This window comes from Sesamum indicum, unplaced genomic scaffold, assembly GCF_000512975.1.
Source record: "Sesamum indicum cultivar Zhongzhi No. 13 unplaced genomic scaffold, S_indicum_v1.0 scaffold00109, whole genome shotgun sequence".
Lineage (NCBI taxonomy): Eukaryota > Viridiplantae > Streptophyta > Magnoliopsida > Lamiales > Pedaliaceae > Sesamum > Sesamum indicum.
In genome coordinates, this window is record NW_011628044.1 from 1,807 (window position 1) to 9,974 (window position 8,168).

The 8,168-nt window shown below is 34.6% G+C and overlaps 1 long non-coding RNA gene across 16 annotated transcripts in view; it reads left to right on the forward strand.

The window, feature by feature from the left end:
* Positions 1 to 466: 466 nt before the first annotated feature.
* Positions 467 to 8,168, forward strand: part of LOC105178824 — a 22,664-nt gene continuing 14,962 nt past the window's right edge. For 7 of the 16 annotated variants that reach the window (XR_002288455.1, XR_002288463.1, XR_002288456.1 and 4 more), the window contains exons 1-21: positions 467 to 721; positions 2,510 to 2,580; positions 2,765 to 2,889; positions 2,976 to 3,084; positions 3,171 to 3,320; positions 3,426 to 3,504; positions 3,590 to 3,675; positions 3,780 to 3,907; positions 3,982 to 4,082; positions 5,637 to 5,707; positions 5,819 to 5,889; positions 6,072 to 6,196; positions 6,283 to 6,391; positions 6,478 to 6,609; positions 6,696 to 6,781; positions 6,886 to 7,005; positions 7,092 to 7,239; positions 7,328 to 7,406; positions 7,492 to 7,577; positions 7,682 to 7,801; positions 7,888 to 8,036. This is a non-coding gene — a long non-coding RNA (uncharacterized LOC105178824). Of the gene's footprint in view, positions 722 to 2,509; positions 2,581 to 2,764; positions 2,890 to 2,975; positions 3,085 to 3,170; positions 3,321 to 3,425; positions 3,505 to 3,589; positions 3,676 to 3,779; positions 3,908 to 3,981; positions 4,113 to 5,636; positions 5,708 to 5,818; positions 5,890 to 6,071; positions 6,197 to 6,282; positions 6,392 to 6,477; positions 6,610 to 6,695; positions 6,782 to 6,885; positions 7,006 to 7,091; positions 7,240 to 7,327; positions 7,407 to 7,491; positions 7,578 to 7,681; positions 7,802 to 7,887; positions 8,037 to 8,168 lie in introns of all 16 variants that reach the window. The other 9 variants (XR_002288458.1, XR_002288457.1, XR_002288460.1 and 6 more) reach the window with 9 other exon arrangements.

Consider the following 8,168-nt stretch of genomic DNA (forward strand, 5'->3'; position numbering starts at 1 on the left):
AGCGTTCTCACATTTACAATTGTGCCTCTTTCATCAAAGTTTAAAATAAAATTATTGACAGCGTTTCAAAATTTACTCCTCATTTAGTGTTATATAATTTATCAACAAAGCTACCTGTTAATATTATTATATTTACAATGGGACAAATATAATATATATTATAAAAAAAAATCATTCCCAAATTATAGTTATTTGATTAAAAAATAGCCATTGAGGAATGAAAAAATTTAGCCATGTTTTGAACAATTTATATAAAATACTGAATGATACATAAAATTAGAAGTTTATATATTTTTATTTGCTGACAATTATAAATAAAGAATTATCAAAAGGTATGCAAATGTAATTTTTCAATTATTGGAAAAAATATAATTTTATATTTATAGAAGGTGTTAAGTTAATTAACTCAAATAAAAATTGTAAGTATCATAAGGAATTAAACATTTGTTTTTTCTTGACAGCAAAGACTTCTGTTTCCCCAACCAAAGACTTTCTACTCTAATCTGCTTTTGCTTGAAGCCCTTCTTTACCCACTTCTTTTAGAACTCCAAAGAAGGCTTGAACAACGCCAAATCGGAAGCCCTAAAGAACCTTCTTCCTTGTAGTATGCCAGCCAGTTCCCGGTCACCAAGCCAACAATTTCAATCCTTGAGAACCCTGCGCGTCAACAATACCTTTGTGTTTTAACGGCTAATTTCCGCGCTTTACCGCTTCTTCAAAGGTAAATCGCCTAAGCTTTTCTTGATTCAAGATTCAACGGCTACTTTTTTTAATTTAACGGCTAATTTTTCATTATAAATAGACAACCCATAGAATTAAAGAAGCAACACCCCAGTTTCTCGCTTCACTCGTTTTTGGTACTTCTCTTATTCCAGTGTTTCTTTAGTGCGATCCTTTTATTTGTTTTGTTTCTGATTGTTCTGGAAATTGCTTATGTATTTGTGCTTTCTATGTTCTGATTGTTTTTGTGACTGTAGGGTTTGTGTTTGTTTTTGTTTATGTGATGTATGTGGGTTTCGGTGTAATTTATCTTAATTGTTCGAACTTATTTCTTGGATTTGATCTTTTGCTTCTGACTAGTTTGTGATTGTGGGATGTTGTTAGTGATTCTTGATTGTTTCTTTTCGGTTATGATTATTGAATTTTCTGTTTCTTGGAATTTTGTTTTAATTTTGCCCTGTAATTGGTTTTGTGATTGTGGGTTTGTGGTGCAAGCGGTGTGATATTTGAATCAGTTTCTTGGACCTTTCTTTGTGGTTGTGAACTTGTGATTATTCACATTCTTTTGTTAATTTGGTCTCACTGATGTTCCAATGTTTGGTTACTTTTTTTGGTGTTTGATTCTTTTGATGTTCTAATGGAATTTCAGTGATTAATTTTGTGATTGTGCGTTTTTTACTAATTGATTGTTCTTGGATTAGTGATTGTATTCTAATTGTTTATATGATTGTGTTGTTTGTTTTCTCATTGTATTGGTGTTGTTTGTAGTGTAATTTGACCAGCGATTGTGGTTTGTCTTTCTGATTGACTGTGATTGTGTGGTTTTTTTTATGACTGCTGTGTGATTTCTGAATTTTTATTGTTTATGTGACTATTTGTGTTGTGATTATTTGATTATTTTTGTTTGTGGGTTTGTTAAGTTTCTTGATTTGTTGTGGGTTTTGGTGCAATTTGACTTAATTGTTCGAACTTGTTTCTTGGATTAGATCTTTTATCTTCTAATTAGTTTGTGTGATTATCCGTTGTTTGTGATTCTATTTGTGATTGTGGTTTGTCTTCTAATTCTTTTTGTCATCTTGAGTTTGTCTTATGATTGTTCGTGATTGTGGGGATTTTTCTAATTGATTGTTCTGTATTTTTTTGGGATTTTATTCTGATTGTTTATGTGATTGGGCTATTTGTGTTCTCATTGTATTTGTGACTATGGGTTTGTGTAGGTTTCTTTTGTTTTTGTGGGTTTTCTGCAATTTGATTTAATTATTGGAACTTGTTTTTTGAATTTGATCTTTTGTTTCTAATTAGATTGTAGTTATTGGTGGTTGTTTGTGATTCTTGATCGTTTCTTCTTGGTTATGATTCTTGAATTTTCCATTTCTTGATTCTATTGTTAAATCCACCTCAGTCCCTGATGCGTCCTGTGTTCATCACTATCAGGTTTTGTCTATGCCCATGTAATTTCAGCACTTCTAGATACTTGGATTTAAGCTCTCTTGAAAATGCGCTTTTCTTGTTCTTCACTTTGTGTACATTTTATAATTGAACCTAGCATCATGGTCATGCTCTTTGATGGAATTTGGAGCTCTCTCTCCTAATGTGCCAAAAGGAGAAATTTCAAAACAATTCACCTTTTCTGCTAATGGTGCAAATATTTTTAACTCTGTGCCACAACTCCTTTCATTTATATTTATATTATCTGAAAAAAAAGAGCCTATTTTAGCACAACTCCTTTCACTTTGGAGATAGCAAGGTTATTAATTTTGCAGTATTATGTGGCTGTTTTTTTCTTCAGATACTTGCACATGGTATTATCCCAAATGAGTGTGGAACCAATTCATGGGAAAGCTAAATATTGGATTAAAGGTAAATTTATTGCTAATTTCAGATACAACAATATGAATTTCTCTTTTCCTTAATTGAATTCTCATAAAATTTATTGCATTTTCCTCAAACTAAATGGACTTCTGTGAAGCTGGAAACAACATTGTTTGGAACATGAACCTTAATGGGTAGAAAAACTCGTTTTAACTTGTTTGCATGCTTCCAGGATAGTTATTTGGAGCTCTTAAAAGTCATTTAGACGACAGCAACAAAAATTGGATTACAGCAACGTTGTTTACAATTTGTGCTCTTACATCTACAATGAGACAACCGGTTGAGGAGTCAAGCAAGGTTCATTTTCTCAGAAGTAGTCTATTATCGTTTTGTCTCTGTTAAAGTTTGGTTAGTTGATTTACGTCGATGTGGTTCATGCGCAGAATTCTTTAAGATGTTATGAAATGCCTTGGCGACAATGAAAAGCAAATGCGAGAGTGCACTTTGATTACTTTAGACTCTTGGCTTGCTGCTGGCCATCTTGACAAAAAGGTCAGCACTAGTTCACTTCAGAATTTCTTTTTCCTCACATCCTTGTTTCATGTATTGTTAACCTTGTTGCTTTTTCTTCCCTATAGGTCCCTTATGTAACTGCTGCTCTCAAGGACACTAAGTTTGGTGGGTAAGGGCGCAACGATCCTTTTGACTGGTTGTCAAGACAACTTGCTGGACTATCCGATTTTCCTCATGCTATACATCTGTTAAAACCCTCTACATCTGCTATGATGGTATTTTCTCCAGCAAAGTTAAACTTGTCCTCTAGAGTTTTCACTGGTTGGCATGCACCTCTATTTCAATTTTTCTCATGATATTGTATGGTTAACATTCTGCAGGATAAATCAGCAGATGTTCGTAAAGCTACTGAAGCATGCTTTAATGAAATATTCAGGGTTTGTGGACTCGAAATGACATGTAAGTCGCAATGTTCTGAAGCTTTGTTAGAGATCTCTTGACTTCCCCATGGATCATAATTTGATCTAATTTGTTCCTCTTGTAGGTGACAAAAAATTTGAAAAATGTACAAGGTTCGGCTCTAGCTATTGTTATTGTTGTGGAACCATTGAAACTGTATAGGGTTTTCCGGTAATTCTATTTTGTGCCATAACTCGAGTAAACTCCTATTGAAAAGATGAAAAGGTTTTTCTATCTTGCAAATATGAATTTCATGGCTGCATGTTGGCTCGCAGAAAACTTCGAATCTGGTAGATTGATTTCAGCAGCCATAACATCCAAAACCGTGTCAAAGGTTGGAAAATCAAATGCTTATGGTGATCGTGCATTTTCATCAGGGCAAGGGAAAATAGTTGCATCTTCAGTATGTTTTTCATGTGGATTGCTTAATTTTTTGAATCATGGCATGTATTTGATCAATATATCTTGTTCCTGTAGAGAGGTGCTCCTACCAAAGGCGCAAGACAAGATTGATCGTGTGTGTTCACGACATCAACAATCAGTCAAATGCGTTTCTGAATGTGAAGGATTCAAACAAGGTATGATAAATTCGGCACTTGACATACAAGGTATGACTTTTTTTTGGTTGTTATGCTTAATGTTTTTTTTTGTTTAATTTTGTCGCATTGATGTCTTCTGATTCTTTTTTCCTTTTGATTGTTATTGATTGTGGGTTTTTCTGATTGGTTTGTTATTTGTTGGGTTTATTCAGATTATTTACGTGTTTGTGTCTTTGGTGTTCTAATTGTTTTTTTTTTTTGTTGTAGGGTTGTGTGGGTTTGTTTTGTTTCTGTGATTTATTGTGGGTTTGGTGTAGTTTGTCTTAATTTCAAACTTGTTTCTTGGATTAATCGTTTATTTCTAATTAGTTTGTGATTGTGGAATGTTGTTTGTGATTCTTCATGTTTTTTATCGGTTATGATTCTTGAATTTTTAGTTTCTTGAAAATTTGTTTTAATTTTGTCTTGTAATTAATTTTGTGATTGTGGGTTTTTTCCTCATTGATTGTTCTGTGATTAGTGAGATTTTATTCTAATTATTTATGTGATTGTGCTGTTTGTGTTCTCATTGTATTTGTGCTGCTTGAAGTATAATTTGACCTGTAATTTGGTTTGTCTTTGTGATTAACTGTGATTGTGGGTTTTTTTTACGACTCTTGTGTGATTTCTGCATTTTTATTGTTCATGTGACTGTTTGTATTATGATTATTTGATTGTTTTTGTTTGTGGGTTTGTTAAGTTTCCTGATTTGTTGTGGGTTTTGGTGCAATTTGACTGAATTGTTCGAACTTGTTTCTTGGATTAGATCTTCGAATTAGTTTATGTGGTTATCGGTTGTTTGTGATTGTTTTTGTGATTGTGGTTGTCTTCTAATTCTTTTTGTCATCATGAGTTTGTCTTATGATTGTTCGTGATTGTTGGTTTTTTGTAATTGATTGTTCTGTAACTTTTGGAATTTTATTCTGATTGAGGTTTCTTTTGTTTTTGTGGGTGTTGTGCAATTTGACTTAATTATTGGAACTTGGTTTTTGGATTTGATCTTTTGTTTCTAGTTAGATTGTAATTATTGGTGGTTGTTTGTGATTGTTGATCGTTTCTTCTTGGTAATGATTTTTGAGTTTTCTGTTTCTTGATTCTATTGTTAAATCCACCTATGAGTCCATGATGCGTCCTGTGTTCATCACTGTCAGGTTTTGTCTATGCCCATGTAATTTCAGCACTTCTAGATAATTGGATTTAAGCTCTCTTGAAAATGTGTAATTTCAGCACTTCTAGATAATTGGATTTAAGCTCTCTTGAAAATGTGCTTTTGTTGTTCTTCACTTTGTATACATTTTATAATTGAACCTAGCATCATGTCATGCTCTTTGATGGAATTTGGAGCTACCTCTCCTAATGTGCCAGAAGGAGAAATTTCAAAACAATTCACCTTTTCTCCTAATGGTGCAAATATTTCTAACTCTGTGCCACAACTCCTTTCATTTATATTTATTTTATCTGAAAAAAAAGAGCCTATTTTAGCACAACTCCTTTCACTTTGGAGATAGCAAGGTTATTAATTTTGCAATATTATGTGGCTGTTGTTTTCTTCAGATACTTGCTCATGGTATTATCCCAAATGAGTGTGGAACCAATTCATGGGAAAGCTAAATATTGTATTAAAGGTAAATTTAGGGCTAATTTCAGATACAACAATATTTTAGCACAACTCCTTTCACTTTGGAGATAGCGAGGTTATTAATTTTGCAGTATTATGTGGCTGTTGTTTTCTTCAGATACTTGCACATGGTATTATCCCAAATGAGTGTGGAACCAATTCATGGGAAAGCTAAATATTGGATTAAAGGTAAATTTAGTTCTAATTTCAGATACGACAATGTGAATTTCTCTGTTCCTAATTGAATTCTCATCGAATTTATTGCATTTTCCTCAAACTATATGGACGTCTACAAAGCAAGAAACAACATTGTTGGAACATGAACCTTAATGGGTAGAAAGACTCGTTTTAACTCGTTTGCTTACTTCCAGGATAGTTATTTGGAGCTCTTAAAAGTCATTTACACGACAGCAACAAAAATTGGATTACAGCAACGTTGTTTACAATTTGTGCTCTTACATCTACAATGAGACAACCGGTTGAGGAGTCAAGCAAGGTTCATTTTCTCAGAAGTAGTCTATTATCGTTTTGTCTCTGTTAAAGTTTGGTTAGTTGATTTACATCGATGTGGTTCATGCGCAGAATTCTTTAAGATGTTATGAAATGCCTTGGCGACAATGAAAAGCAAATGCGAGAGTGCACTTTGATTACTTTAGACTCTTGGCTTGCTGCTGGCCATCTTGACAAAAAGGTCAGCACTAGTTCACTTCAGAATTTCTTTTTCCTCACATCCTTGTTTCATGTATTGTTAACCTTGTTGCTTTTTCTTCCCTATAGGTCCCTTATGTAACTGCTGCTCTCAAGGACACTAAGGTTGGTGCGTAAGGGCGCAACGATCAGCAGATGTTCGTAAAGCTGCTGAAGCATGCTTTAATGAAATATTCACGGTTTGTGGACTCGAAATGGCATGTAAGTCGCAATGTTCTGAAGCTTTGTTAGAGATCTCTTGACTTCCCCCCAGGGATATAATTTGATCTAATTTGTTCCTCTTGTAGGTGACAAAAAATTTGAAAAATGTACAAGGTTCGGCTCAAGCTATTGTTGTTGTTGTGGAACAATTGAAACTGTATAGGGTTTTCAGGTAATTCTGTTTTGTGCCATAACTCGAGTAAACTCCTATTGGAAAGATGAAAAGGTTTTTCTATCTTGCAAATATGAATTTCATGGCTGCATGCTGGCTCGCAGAAAACATCGAATCTGGTAGATTGATTTCAGCAGCCATAACATCCGAAACCGTCTCAAATGCGAGAGTGCACTTTGATTACTTTAGACTCTTGGCTTGCTGCTGGCCATCTTGACAAAAAGGTCAGCACTAGTTCACTTCAGAATTTCTTTTTCCTCACATCCTTGTTTCATGTATTGTTAACCTTGTTGCTTTTTCTTCCCTATAGGTCCCTTATGTAACTGCTGCTCTCAAGGACACTAAGTTTGGTGGGTAAGGGCGCAACGATCCTTTTGACTGGTTGTCAAGACAACTTGCTGGACTGTCCGATTTTCCTCATGCTATACATCTGCTATGATGGTGTTTTCTCCAGCAAAGTTAAACTTGTCCTCTAGAGTTTTCACTGGTTGGCATGCACCTCTATTTCAATTTTTCTCATGATATTGTATGGTTAACATTCTGCAGGATAAATCAGCATATGTTCGTAAAGCTGCTGAAGCATGCTTTAATGAAATATTCAGGGTTTGTGGACTCGAAATGGCATGTAATTCGCAATGTTCTGAAGCTTTGTTAGAGATCTCTTGACTTTCCCAGGGATCATAATTTGATCTAATTTGTTCCTCTTGTAGGTGACAAAAAATTTGAAAAATGTACAAGGTTCGGCTCAAGCTATTGTTGTTGTTGTGGAACAATTGAAACTGTATAGAGTTTTCAGGTAATTCTGTTTTGTGCCATAACTCGAGTAAACTCCTATTGAAAAGATGAAAAGGTTTTTCTATCTTGCAAATATGAATTTCATGGCTGCATGTTGGCTCGCAGAAAACATCGAATCTGGTAGATTGATTTCAGCAGCCATAACATCCGAAACCGTCTCAAATGCGAGAGTGCACTTTGATTACTTTAGACTCTTGGCTTGCTGCTGGCCATCTTGACAAAGAGGTCAGCACTAGTTCACTTCAGAATTTCTTTTTCCTCACATCCTTGTTTCATGTATTGTTAACCTTGTTGCTTTTTCTTCCCTATAGGTCCCTTATGTAACTGCTGCTCTCAAGACACTAAGTTTGGTGGGTAAGGGCGCAACGATCCTTTTGACTGGTTGTCAAGACAACTTGCTGGACTGTCCGATTTTCCTCATGCTATACATCTGCTAAAACCCTCTACATCTGCTATGATGGTATTTTCTCCAGCAAAGTTAAACTTGTCCTCTAGAGTTTTCACTGGTTGGCATGCACCTCTATTTCAATTTTTCTCATGATATTGTATGGTTAACATTCTGCAGGATAAATCAGCAGATGTTCGTAAAGCT